A 15571-nucleotide genomic window follows, 5' to 3' on the forward strand; every position below is an offset into this window, starting at 1 on the left:
TTTTTATACATCATCCTTTAACTCTCTCGCAGAATACTAAGTAGATTTTTCAAGTTTCTTCTTTTCCGTGAGTTATTTCTATTTCCACTGGGATTGTTGTGTTTGTTTATTTTACCATTTTAATGCTGCTAATTTTTTCATATACCTGGGTGATTATAAGTTACCTGCGCATATATAAATAGGAAGTATTGAGTTAACTTATCCAAGTAGTGAATTGGATTTTCTCTACTGCTATATATCTCTTGTTTTCCCTTCAAGATTTTTCAATAAGGAATCTGACCTGGCCAGGTAGGCACTTAAATCGCTAGGGAGTCAGGGTTTGGAAGGGGGTTACCAAAATGGGAAGAAGGTAGTGGTTTTAATTCTACCTAAGCAATGAATTACATTTTTTAGAAGAAGGGGTCATTGTTTTCCTTATGGTGATTATTATTTAACTTTGTTTTCTTTTGACTTGGGTCAGTGTGTGATTTCTTATACTCCTAGGAGTGTGGGAGAGAAAGGAGAGGCGTTAGGAACTAGATTGGTTCCTTGATGTAGAGAAAGAATTTTAGTCAGAGCCTCTATTTTTCTCCACCCACCAATTTTGGCTCACTTTCATGATCACACCCTCATATTTATACTTACTAATTTTATTCCAAAAGCCTTTGGGGTTTGCCTAGAAGATTAGCTCCCTCTTTCACTGCTATCTCTTCCTGTATTAATTCTGGGTTGTTGATTGTTCAATTACATGGTTCTCATCCATTTTCCATCTCCCCGAAATGCTTTGAAATCTAATGTTGAATAATGACTCTTCTCCCATTCTCTTTCCTAGTAGGGTTTATAGATTTAATTCTGTTTTTATTCTCTCTCTCTCTCTTTTTTAATAAGAAGTGGAGGCAAATGCAGGCATTTGATCACCATATTAAACAAGAGTCACCCTGTGTACTTGCAGAAAACAAAGGGCTGAATTGCATTTCTTTGGATCTGCAATACCATCGCCTGTGTTCTTCCTGAGGGCCACGTGTGATGAGTCAGGACAACTAGGACACAGATGCATATTATTAGTGTTTCCTGTACACAAGGCACATCGATATCTTTCCAAGGCTTTTAAGTTGCTTGGAAAGAACACCATAGGCTAATGAAAGGCTGATGAAAGTTAGGATTTGAATCAATAGCCCTTTCGCTTGCCATATCTTTTTTTTCTTTTTTTCAACTGAGACTTGGAAAAAAAATTGGATGTGACAAATAACAAAATCCCATGATTAAACTAGCGATACTGCTTTTGAACATACCAAATTACAATAACTAAATTGAAAAGAAACTAAAAAGAAATAAATATAGTATCATAAAACTAAAACATTTTAATAGGTTTTTGTTTATTTGTTTGCAGTTTAGATGTTGTTATCTCAAAGATCTTGAATTCAGGTTTTATTCTTGTAGTTTCCTACATGTATAATTAATCCCCAAGTTGTTTTCCTCACTTCTTTATGAGAAATACCTGGTGCTTCTGAAAATAAAAATATACTTACAAGTGCTTGTGGGTGACTTATTGGTGCATATATCCAGCATAAGTGGGGTGTATAAAATCATGCCTACTCCAAATGTCCAGTAAAGCAGCAGCATGGTTTGTATAATTCCTCCAGACTTCCCTTCTGTCCACCTGCTTTTCTTAAATCACCCTGCTTTGGCGCTCCCTGCATTCTAGACTCTCATGATAGAATCTGGTCCTGGTAGGTGCTTTACCTCCTCCTGCCTCTGATATTTCATTTGTCTCTTTTTCTCATTTATGATAATCTTGTTGTCGGTCTTATTCGCAGTTATATGGTCAAGCCTCTTTTGACTCCACATTTCCTAGCCTTTTTTTTTTTTTAAGATCGGACTAAATGGTACAGTTTAATGTAGATGAGGAGAAGAAGGAAAAAAGGAGGTTTCTCTGTTCTGAGCTCTGTGCATCAAACCAGAGACAAATACTAGATGCATGTAAGGAGAAAAACTGCTGGTTAAGGCCAAAGTGGTTGTGGCGCAAGGTGTGTGGAGTGCTAGAGGATAGAAGTACATGGAGAAATGTGCTGGAAAGTCACCTGAAGGTGGCCTAGGTGACTATCAGAAACAAGGGCTGGAATTTTCAGCTGTGCTTTAGTGGGTGGTGATACTTTATAAAATAGAGAGTACATTTGAAATTGAAATTTGAGTCTCATCCTATTTATTATCCATTGAAATCAAACATGAATCATTCATGTGTTTATCAAAGATTCAGTAGACACATACTATGCAATGCATTTTAGTTAAAATTATGGGAAATTCAATAGTGACTAAGGCATTATCCTCAAAGAACCCAGGAGAGTGGGATAACTATACATGTAATGGAGTGATGGAAGAGAAGAAAGAGGTGACAGTGTTTTGTACATGGCAGTATAAATTATTTACTTATATTTTATTTAAAAAAATATTTTATTGATTTCAGACAGGAAGGGAGAGAGAGATAGAAACATCAATGATGAAAGAGAATCATTGATTGACTGCCTCCTGCACACCCTTACTGATCAAGCCTGCAACCCAGGCATGTGCCCTGACTGAGATCTCCGGGTTCACGGGTCGATGCTCAACCACTGAGCCATGCTGGCTGGGTGCAGTACAAATTATTTAAAACTGAAAGGATACAATGTATTTGTGGCTGTAGTTTTTTTAAAAAATATATATATATTTCTTATTCTAATTCTTGGATCCACAAAATCAAGTCAACCCTTCCACCCACTGGGGAGCAAATGGGAGGTGAGAAATAACAAGGACAACTTGCCAGCCAGCTCTGTTGTAGCCTAAGGCAACACATAAAGTAGAGTTTTCACTTATTGAAAGCATGCTGAGGGTGGCCAGAAAAGAACTTCCTGTTAAATCATTGTTGTTTGTCTATAAAATGAGAATACTTACTTAATAAAGATATTTCAAATTGTGCCATCTGGCAAGTCATCTTGCCTAATTACAAGTCTAAATCTATCCATTGGTTTTCTCACAGAAGTTGCAGATACCATTCTACTCTTTCAATCCTCTTTGAAAACTAACATGAAACATGACTCACCCAGCTCTAGATGATTCTTTAGATAACTATACCTTTTAAAGCATTTTGCTCACTGATGTGTTTATTTGTACTCCTATAGTATATTTCATTTATATTGATCCCTTTTGGCAAAGGGAAGGTCAGTCTGTGGTTAATGTAACTCATCTTATTAGAACACCCAAAGCCATCATTATAATATGACCTAGTCGTTTTACTCACCAGAGTTGTTTCTTTTTCCATTCTCTTTGCCTTTGGTGTTCCAAGAATCTGGCTAATTCTTGCATTTCTAGCTTCTGAGTACACACAGTGAGAGGGTGATGCCTTCTTGTAACAATAACTTGCCACATAAGTAGTGATGCTTGTAACCCAGATTAGGTCTAGGGACCTTCTTGCCCTCTGAATTGTAAGGTTGGATAAATTGTGAAGAAAAGGAAGACACTACCAACACCCTGAAGATTGCTCAACATCTGGGGGTGGCAGACTACAATGAGTGGGGCTGCCATCCTGTGGAGGCCTTATGCCATCTCTATTGTTTGCCCAAATACAACAAAACGACTAGAGTAAACACTGAGTTTGTTTAGGGAAAGGTACCATCCCACTGCTACATAGAAGGGAAAGTTGTGACAAATATCCAGGTTATCTCACATCAGTGACATAAGTATACCTACAGGAAAAATAGAGAGGAGTGTTTAAAAATGAAAGTTCAGCCCTAACCGGTTTGGCACAGTGGATAGAGTGTCAGCCTGCGTACTGAAAGGTCCCAAGTTCGATTCTGGCCAAGGGCATGTACCTTGGTTGCAGGCACATTCCCAGTTGGGGGTGTGCAGGAGGCAGCTGATCGATGTTTCTCTCTCATCAGTGTTCCTAACTCTCTATCCCTCTCCCATCCTCTCTGTAAAAAATCAATAAAATATATATTTAAAAAAAATAAAAATGAAAGTTCAGTCTCCTCATTCATTGAAATCAAACATAAATGATTTGTTAATTTATCAAAGATGCAGTAGACACATATTATGTATAATTTATCCTGCTACTTTTATGGAAAGTTCAATGGTGAGTAAGGCAGCGTCCTCAAAGAAACCAAGGATCTGGCAGGAGAGCAAGATAAATACATACTTGATAGAACAATGAAAGAGAAGAAGGGGGCAATGAGTTGACTATAAAAGTATCTATTTTCAGGATATCAAAACTGAGACATAGGTTTTATGATCTAGACCACAGGTGATATAAAAAACAGCAACATAATTGATGATAAGTATATTTGTATTTACAGAGCATACAGATGTCTTTTTATAGATAAGTCTTTGTGTAGTTATATATGATATTGTGTGGCTTTTAATAGATAATAGATATAAAATATATTTTAAAAAATATAAATATGAGTGATGAATGCAGTGTCCTGTTAGAAAAATGGACAGATTATGATGAAAAAATAATAAATGATGGGTGGCTAGTGGAGTCAGACAGAGTGCAAAGGACAATATTTATTTATTTATTTATTTATTTATTTATTTATTTATGTATTGTTAATCTTCACCCAAGGATATGTTTCCATTGATTTTTAGAGAGAGTGGAAGGGAGGGGAGAGACAGAAAGAAACATCTATGTGAGAGAGACACATTGATTGGTTGCCTCCCGAATGCACCCTGACCAGGGCTGGGGATCAAGCCAAAACCAGTATGTGCCCTTGACTGGAATCAAACCCAGGACCCTTCAGCCTTGCAGGCTGATGCTCTATCCACTAAGAAAAACCAGCTAGGGCTATTTTATCTTTTAATATCAAATATAATCACGTTTGTTTGAACCAAAAGTTCATTTTTTTAACTTTACCTGAGGATATGTTTTTCACTGATTCTAGAGAAAGAAGAAGGGCGAGAAGAGAGAGAGAGAGAGAGAGAGAGAGAGAGAGAGAGAGAGAGAGAGAGAGAGGTGAGAAACATAGATCAGTTGCCTCCTATATATGCCCTGACCTGGGATCGAACCTGAGAGGGCATGGGAGAACACTGGGCCTAAAAATGTATTTTAATTCCTGATATTGACAGGGATGTAGTTAAATTTTACAAGAGGTAAATTTCAGCATAGGACTTCTTTGTGCTTGATGAAGTCATGGTAACAATTCCATTCAAGTCTCTATTAAGCTAGTTTTTTGGGGGGAACAGAAAAAGGATAATTTATGTGCTCAGTTTCTTTCTTTTCTTAATTTTGTCTTTATTTACTGATTTGAGATAGAGAGAAACATCACTTTTTGTTGTTCCACTTATTTATGCATTCATTGGTCGATTCTTATATGTGTCCTGGTCAGGATCGAACTTGCAACCTTGGCATATCGGCACGATGCTCTAACCAACTGAGCTACCAAGCCAGGGCCTATTTTTCCAGTTAATATAAATTTGCTCTTATTCTTCAAAGTAAAAAAAAAAAAAGTTTTCTTAAATGTATTCCTAGAGATACAGGCAAAATAAAATAAACATTGATAAAAATGAAAGTACACTCATTCTTTAATTGGCATATAACCTTGTTTCTCTCATCCTTTAGTCTTCTCTTCAGGAGGGCTCCAGAATTTGACTCAATCTGGAATCATGTTCCGCTACACTAGCTCCACGAACTAGCCAATTACCTATGAAGGTTTCTTCTTGGATGCCCTCAGTTAGCTCTGTTCATTCAGTGGAAAACTTGTGGTACTGAATTCATTCTAGATGACAGGCAGAAAAATTTGTACTATTTGAATGGCAACTTAAATATACAATGCAAGGTATTTGATTAAACTTAAATTAATTTAATTTAGCTGTCAAAACCTCAACAAAGATGCTTATGTTTCCTGTGATGTCTATTTGATATATAGAGATATGTGTGTATGTGTGTGTGTGTGTGTGTGCAAATATGTGTGTACATGAGACTGTACAATTTTCCTCTGCCTTTGTGATGAAAGTAATATTTGTTATTTTCTTTTGTAAATGTTAGAAAAATATTTTATATTAACATATGTAAGTTGTAAAATAATATGATAGAAACTGTTGTCATTATAAATTACATCACATAACTTTCACTAGTGTTTCTTAGGATTCCTTCTGTCTATTCAGAATTCTGCTGTAACTATGCTTAGACCATCTATCTCCTAAGAACAGAACCACACAAATTGATAGAACAATTGTCTCTAGTATACTCTCCACTATAGAGATTTAGCCAATCAATAACATGTCAAATCGCAGGACTGGGTGGAGGATATGAAGGCATAGGACATATAGTTTCTACCTCCAAGTAAGTTTTCCAAGATTGTGATTTACTCTCTTGGAAAATCCAACAAGTATTTACCTGGACCAATAACTTTATATGACAATGTGAGAAAGACCAAGAGTGCTTTAGGAGTTTAATAGAGGATATAACTGAGGAGACTACATATGGCATGCGAGAATTAAAATTATCCAGCAGTTTAATATAGTTGATATCCCTCTGGAAGGAAGCATCGTCACTACAAAACTGAAAAAAGTCCCAGCCTGTGTGGCTCAGTGGTTGAGCTTCAACCTATAAACCTGAAGGTCATGGTTCCATTCCAGGTCAGAGCATATGCCTGGGTTGCAGGCTCAATCCCCAGTAGGGGGTATGCAGGAGGCAATTGATCCATCAATAATTTTCTTTCATCATTGATGTGTCCATCTCTCTCTCCCTCTCTCTTCCTCTCTCAGAAATCAATAAAAACATATTTTTAAAAAACCTGAATAACGGACGGCAGACAATGGGTAAGAGATCTTATCTAGTAAGAAGCACAAGTTTGGTGATAAAGAGCTGGGGAAGGAGAGGGAAAACATAGAGCAAAAGGTGGTGGATATTAAGGTAGTAAAAACATTGACCTTAATCTGAAACTGTTTTTCCTCAATAATAACATTTCAGGGAATTTCAAATAACTTTATTTCAATATAATTTACATAATTTATCAGTAGTTGTTGGGATATAATTTTGTCATTTATAGAACAATATTTTGATGATAATCAGGGGCAACTTTTCTCATCCACTCCTTTATCTACTCCACTTTACCCCACAGATGGGTACTCGAGGCGGCTGGAGCACAGTGCAAGGCCCTGCTGAGCATGGGTGACCATTGCATATAGTTTCTGAATGAGTGGAGGAAGAGGGTGTCTGAAAAGCCACATCATACAGAGGTCCCAAGCAAAATAAATGGATGCTTATTTAAATGTGTATTTTAGAGCAGCTGACTTTTTAATCAACAGGATGAATATGTGGAAAACCGAAAAAAAGCAAGGGCATTTTAAGTAGAAGTGGGAGAAAACAAAGAGATGCCCAGCACTTCCTCAAAGATAATTGCAATGAATATTTAGAGGATGCCTCTGCTGTGAGTGGGAGGGCAGTCATCAAAACCACCCCCTTTGGTATGGGAAATTGAAAATAAGTTTAATAGTAGTGTCTTCATCAGATACAATTTGAGCTGGTTTCAGGATTTAACTTGGTTTATATAAATGAACTTCATTCCATAATTCCATTCTAAATACTGGACATTTGGATCCAACAAAATATATATATATTTTTATTGATTTTTTACAGAGAGGAAGGGAGAGGGATAGTCGGAAACATCGATGAGAGAGAAACATCGATCAGCTGCCTCCTGCACACACCCCACTGGGGATGTGCCCACAACCAAGGCACATGTCCTTGACCGGAATCGAACCTGGGACCCTTGAGTCCGCAGGCTGACGCTCTATCCACTGAGCCAAACCGGTTAGGGCATGGCTCCAACAAAATATTAAAACTGAAAATGCTCCCTCTGGCTTCCCATGTATCTGTAGCACTGGTGTGAGAATGTAGCTATAGACCACCTTATATTGTTTCTGTCTGCTTTCTAGGGATCAGCCAAGCTATAGTCCATTCAGAGTGTGTATCTGGCAATGTGCACATGTATCAAGCAAGAATTGGCCCTTTTCTTTAAGGAATTAGTTATATGGTAGATGAGATTGAACTCACAAATGTGAAAAAAATAAATGATTTTATCACTGAAGTGGTATTCTCAACAGGTAACGTTTGCATTTGCCTGTCACATGATAAGAAATGAGACCACAAAATATTGCCAGTCACAAAGGAAGCATGCTTAGCTCTTGTCAAACTCTAATTTGCTTATATGAAAATGACCTTACAGGTTCTTGCTTCCTCCAGGATTGATTTTCTGACAAGAGGTATGTGTTCTATATCTACCTTTAAAATGTTCACCTAAATGTTTTTCTCTTACCTGTGAGAGGTTTTACCAAGCTGCTTTCTGGAAGTCCTTGAGTGTGTGGTGAAGAGCTGAACATAGTCCCATGGAGATGGCAAGGCTAGGCAAAAGTTTGCATTGTCACACATTTGCTGGGTGGTTTAGCCTAAATACTATTTGTGGTTGTTCCTCAAAATATTTGTATTTCAAAGCTTCAAAGTGTCACTTATATATATTTTCCACAGAGCCTAATTGAGGGCTTTGAGAACATAGTGTTTAAAATATATTTATTTAGTCAACAAACGGGCCGTGACTCTCAGCCTTACCTATCAGAGAGGACCTGACATGTCATACGTGATTTGTTGTTTCTCTGCTGGTTCCCACATTCCCCTTCCCATTCTTCCCTTTGTTTGAAGCTTGATTTTGAAGACCACAATTTAAAATTGAAGGTGAATCTTTACTGACTGTCCACTGTTATTTCCTAGCTCTCTTCTGGTTTCTATGTCTAGTTGACCAAAGATATGTGTTATTTCTTATAAAGAAGGGGTTGTGATCTCTGACTAATAACAAACACTGGTACCAACAGGTACCCCTCCACCAGAGTCCTAACTCCCTCTCGTCTGTAACAAGTAGGTGACTGCAAGGTAGAAATTGAGCCATAGACTCCAGGCTGTGCCAGCAGTTCTTGCAACAGTATCTGCTCTGGACAATGCAAAATATCTAACTCTAAAGTAAAAAAGCAAAGCCCTTTGGGCCTTTTTAATATTTTAATTATTTGTTGACATTTTTATTTTTTTATTATTTTTAAAATATATTTTTATTGATTTCAGAGAGAAAGAGAGAGGGAAAAAGAGATAGAAACATCAAGGATGAAAATCATTGATTGGCTGCTTCCTGCACGCCCCCTACTGGGGATTGAGCCTGCAACCCAGGCATGTGCCCTGACCAGGAATGGAACCCTTTAGTCCTCATGCCAATGCTCTATCTACTGAGCCAAACTGGCTATGGCAATGTTGAGATTTTTTAAAAATTTCTCTTTCCACTTACATACCTTCACATGTAATTGGAAGTAACACAATCTACATACAGATATATATGTAGATTGCAACCTGTCACTCAAGAAATGAAAAAAAATTACATATTTTTTGACTTCCAATTAATATAGAAAGTAGACTTCCAAATTACCCAAATAAATATGATGTGATGCTAAAAAGAACATTTACACTATGTATAAAAAAACTGGCTTAATTTGTTTCTCATTCATTTATTTATTTAAGTAACCTTGTTACTTAGCTCCTCCTCTATGATGTATATGGTGCTTAGTATTAACTATTAAGTATATTTTGTTTCTATCTGAGGATTGAATATTTATTGTAATGTGTAGCTTCCCTGCTCACAATGTGCAGAAGCTCTTTCTAATTATATATGTAGAACTGGTGATATTTTAAAATAATAAAATACTAAACACAGGCATGAAGTCTGGAATTCCCACATGGCAGTGGTGGCTGGAGAAGGCAATTAAAAAGGTGAAATCATGGTAGTAGTCGGCACTTGATCATAGAAGAGGCAACTTCAAGATGGCAGCACCACCTCCTCTGATTATTAATAAATAAATATTGACATTAATTGAGCACTTTTCATCTTCAAAGCACTTTACAATTATTAATTAGTCCTCTTAGGGCTATTTGAAATATAATTTCTGAAGTTTGCATTTAAATAGGATACACATGATGGTGTTTTTTGGCTTCTTGTATAAGGCTTTTTAATTTTTTTTTAATTCTTAGATTAAAAAATGGAATTAGAGATAGTAGCATGGATGTAGCTAAATAGACATTCCAAGAAAGGTTATCTCAGGACATTGAGTACGGAGTCTAGAGGAGCTGCATTTGCATGTTCTCACAGCAATGGACCTAGGTCATGGCTCAGTTTCCCTAAAGGCTTTTAACCAAGGAGAGGTCCTTATAGGTCATGAATGAATCTGCTTTTGCACCCAAACCTTTGTACAGAGTGTTTTCTATGCCTGGAGCTGCCACTCCAACTGTTGCCATTTTCCCTTTGCCTGCTAATTCCCATGCATCTCAGTTTTATAATATAGAAGTGTGTCCTAAACTTTGGGTTAAATAAAAGTCATTCAATAACTGCCTATGAAGTAAACAAAAAATTAAATAATAAAGACATAAATCCCTGTCTGGTAGCCCATAGACTAACAAAAGGACCAAGATTATGTGAATAACTACTATACAGTGTAACAAGTATTTTTTTAAAATTAATATGCATTTTAGTCAGTTTATGTTTACTAAAAAAAAACACAAAACAAAACAAAAAAACAACGAGGAAAAAGTACAGAGAGTTACAATATTCTTCCTTAACACAACCTCTGAACATTCCCCTACTATTAACGTCTTCCATTAGTGTGGCACATTCGATAGAATTGATGAGCCAATACATTATTGTTAATTAAAACCCACAGTTTTTATTAAGATTCATTCTTTATCTATACATTCTATGTATTTTAACAATTGTATAGTGATATGTATCCACCATTATAGTATCATACAGAGTAGTTTCTCTTGTTGTATGTTCCTTTGTGTATCAGTTAATAAGAATTTGACTTCTTTGTAGGCACTCACCTTTCTCGCAGACCTGCATTTCAAGGAAGTTGTTTGTGTCCCTTTGGTGACTGCTTCTACAAATACAGAAACATCAGTTTTCTTGACTCTACTGAGCAAGGAGTTTCTCTGTCCCCAGAGAAATACATTTCATTTAACCTGACTTGAAGATAAGACCAGGGTCTAAGGGCTGGTGATGAAGGGAGGATGTTTGCAATTTAATCCAGTTTGACTTAGAAGAGGCATTTCCAAATATATGTGCCTGTCATGCATCCTGTCCAGTTACGGAGCATTCTGGCACCTTTTCTGTTTGCAACACCTATCACCTTCCTCGCTTCTGTGCTGTTCAGGATCATTGTAGGCACCACAGTAGCAGCTACCCCATCTGTGAAGCTGCAAATGGATATACTGATGGTCAGTGGAGAATCGACTCTATATTTTCAAAAAGCAGCTTGAGCTTGTTGAAATCAAACAGATATACTCTCTTATGTGCCTTTTTTAAGGATCCATAAACCATTGTTGAACTACAATCTCCTACTTAGTATACAGGGACAGTCTTTTCATATCAACATAGGCATCAAATTGCTTTGTGATTATTTGTCTGTGTCTTCTCTCCTAGACAGTAATTTACATAATGAAAAGAAACTATTGTTTTTATTTACTCTTAGATCCCTCAAATATTTGAATTTTGTCTGCCACATGATAATCTGAAATTCTGAATGAATTTAAAACACAAAAATAAAAACAAATTTAAAAAATAGATATGGGGAAACTAAATAAACTAGAAAATCAACTTTCTGTAATTCTTTAAGGAGATGGTTTGAAAAAATGTCTAACTTTGCTACTTAATCCTCACACCTAATGAATTTGTAATGGCACAGAGAAGATGAAAGGAAGGAGAAGGTATGCTTATGCTTTGTAATATCGCGGCATAAAACCTTGATGAGAATATTATATGTGCCTCAAATTTAGCCCCCTTTTGTCCTTGAAGTTCCTCTAAATGTCACATTAAACCACTAAGGATAAAGACACTGATGATGAAAAGGGCAATTTTCCATTCCACCAGTGAGGAGACCTCATCTCGTGACCTAGAGAGGAAATTTCAGAGCCCCCTCAAGGAACCTGAGATCTGCCCAGAGATCCGTAGCTCCTTAGGGGCTCAAACGCAAAGGCTTTCTGTTTGCCTTCGGGCATCCTATGGATAGCTCTCCCTGGCACCCTCCTGTATCTGGACCAGGTGTCCCTATTAGGGCTCCATTAGCACGTTACAGCCTCTCTCATTTTCCTCTCACATTGGATTGTAATTGCCTGGATACTTGCCCATTTTCTCCACCAGGCTTTAGGCTACATTATGATAAGAAGCCTGTTTGCCTTGCTTACTGTTGCATCCCTTATGCCTCGCTGAGTGTCTGTAATATAATATAGGGGGAGGCAAGGAAGGAAGGAAGGGAGGAAGGCAAGTAAATTAAGAAGGAAGGAAAGCAAGTCTCACATCTAGAAATCATAAACTTTCTCTCAAAAGCACTGGTATATCAAGGTGTAAATGTTCCTCTTAGATGCTTGACTCATAAGAAAGCCATTAGCTTTTTGGAAAAAGCAAAAGGCCTACTTAGCAAGGTAAACTAGTTGGCCCACAGCTCTTTTGGAACCATCCTTGATACTATGATTAGCTTTGATATTGCCTTCCATCTGTCTGACCTATATTGGATGAGGGTGGATTCACTGACCTCGGCTATAATTTATTGCTACATTCCATGGGATGCCTAATCGCTACAGCCACATATGGTCATGTTGCTAGCACTAACAAACATTGTGGTCTTGTGTTGGTGTGCATTGTGTTATCCTAATGCCTTTTCCTTGGCTGACTGTAGGCCACATTTGGTTTTGTGTCTTTTCTGTCATCTGAGATGAGTAACTTGCTATTCATACGGGGCAGACTGTCTTTTTTCTACTTACTACATATTTCCATTTTTTATACCTATCATGCATGTCTTATTGCTCACATTAACTGAAAGCAGGGACCATGCCATATATTACGTTGTTATATCTTTCTATGGTTAGCATATTATGGAACACAATAGGTACTCAATATTTTTAAAAATGATGAAATGTATGAGAAACAAAGGGACTTTTCTTATCAGAAATAGAAATAGAAATATTTCTTTCTAATTCAATTCATATATACTCCTTTTAAGCTTCCAAGATTCTGGGGTTTATATTAAGAGTTTAAGATATTCAAGGGATAGTTTTCAAAAACCAGTGGCTATGTTTGTAGGTATATTATGTATGTTTCTATTGGGTCAAAAAAACCCATACGTGCTTTCTTTTTCTGTTGGACACGGGACTCATGGAGGTAAAGGATTCCACTGTAAACACCGTCCTCTCTGTCACCACCCATGCAGACCTACTAGGCTCCATCCTCATCCATGCCCCAAGGGACACTCAGCAGCAAGAAGGTCAGAAACAAAAAGCTCAAAGTTCCTAAGATTTAAAGGCAACTTCTCAGGTCTTAGATTGGAGCCCCAAACCATATAAGGTTGTAAGGTCAGAGCTGAACTGTTTTTCCATTTTATTGCTCAAGGACAAGAGAACTTGATGCATGAGACTCCAGCCCCATAAACCGTCTATTGAGGTGGCCATTTCATCACGTATGGTTGCAAGTTGAGTACTGACCACACAATTTAAATTGACAGCGGCAGGGCCCTGGTGGGCATCTGAGAAGCGATGTCACATACAACATCCTTTTCCTAATTATTAGGACCTGGACAGGTGGCAGGAAGGGAACGAGGGGTGAGGTGAGGGGGAGAGGGAGGGGCGGGAGGCACAGTGACATTTCCCATCTCAGGAGTACAAGATTCATTACCTCTGATGAAAAGTCACCAGGCTGCGGTGAGTCCTGACATACTTCGTGACAGGAGAAAGTGACATGGCCGTTTGACATTCAGGGCTAGAAGGTTGCCGGTCTGTAATCACTAGTTAAAATTGAATCTTGTACATTGCACCCTGCCAGCACAGCTCAACTCTTGATAATTATTTGGATGCTACTGTATTTGGATTTTATTTCCCCAGCAGAGAGGGGAAGTTGGATTTATAGTTTACTGCTGGTTAAGATTGGAACAAGCTAGATCTTTTTTTATGGTTAATATGGCAGAGCCAAATAAATCTAGAGATGTTTTTGTCCCCATTTTAATTCTAAACCACTTGAGACTGGGGGTGGGGAGCCACATAGAAATCAAAGGGTGTGTCTTCTAATTTTCCGTGAACAAGCTACAATTCTGTCTGCGCTAATATTTTTCTCTTTTTCCCCTCTCACTTCATGATGCTTTAAACCAGCCATCTGGACACAGACAGGGCTGGGAAACATCATTTTGCAATAGCTATAGCAAGGGTTGCCTCTTGGATGAGAATGGAGATGGTCAATGCCACTTAACAACCACTTATTCTTTACCTGGGGGTCAGGAAAAGGACAAGAGAAATGTTTTACAGTGGGTCATTTTGCTGTAATTACAGAGTGGCCTTGAACTGTTGATTTGCATACAAGCCTGCTGAGATTCTAGTAAGAATATTCTCTTCCGCTACACCCACCTGGATGCACAGAACCCTTTGGTCATTGCAAGAGTACAGCCTATATATTCACCCCATTAAGCCCAGGAGGATCCCCAATATCTGGCTTGACAGGTGCAATCTAACATTTTGAGGAGTCACAAGCTACCTCTTTGCAGGAAGGTAAAGTGGCAGCCAGAGCTCACTTTATGTACAGACAGAATAGGCGTTGTCTGTGCCCTAGGGATTAGTTGGGCCCTGTGAAGCAGACTGCTGGCCTGACTCAGATATCCTCACCATTAATTCCCTCAGTGTCTAACAGCCCGTCATTAGAAAAGCATAAACTTCAATAAAAACATTGTGTTCCAAGGGTTCCAAAATAAGGGACCACTACTTCTTAGAGAAAAAAGTACTTCTCATACACAGCCAGAGCTAGGTAAGCATGGTGAAGAGTCTGCTGGGAAGAGGCCTGGATTCATTTGTCGGGGGGAGAGGGTGGACAGTGACTATGCCAGCTGATAGTTGTCCCATCACTAAGAGGTCTCATTACTTGCACACCCATTAAGTTTGTGAGACTGATGTATGGAATGAGAATGTAATTCACAGTGAGGAATAATAATGCAACAGGATTTTGAATGTGCAAAGGCCACACACCATGCAGACATTGCAGGTAAACAGGCAAAATCCTAAACAGAAGGTGTCCTGGTGATCCACGAATGACCAGGAAACTTAAGATGGATCCAACTCTTCACCTCTTACTGATAGCATAGGTGTAGCCAAGGCTGTCCTCACCAAATCCAGAACTGCCTTATGGAGCTGGAGACAGCATCCTCAGTGTAAAGTTCCCTTTCTCCTGAGTAGGGCACTGCTGAGATGGTCACTGACAATGGCTCATCTCCTTTGTTCAGTTCTCAGTAGTAATGCCACCCCCTTTGCTCACTCTCCACTTACACTAGACACTGTTGATATCAGAGCTCAGCTTTCAGAAGGCATTGTATTTTTCTGCTTTTCAGGTCACTTACAGACATAAGCAACTTAGAATGAATAAATTCATTACTTGCTTTATTCCTCTAGACAGTACACTGATAGAATAGTGCACCTGAAGGACAGGTCTCTTGTTCAAAGAATGGAGTTTTGAATAGGGACAAGTCTAGGGAAGTCACTGAGTTTTGAGAAAGTTGGCCA

Source organism: Myotis nattereri (genome assembly GCF_964212035.1).
Source record: "Myotis nattereri genome assembly, chromosome: 8".
Classification (NCBI taxonomy): Eukaryota; Metazoa; Chordata; class Mammalia; order Chiroptera; family Vespertilionidae; genus Myotis; species Myotis nattereri.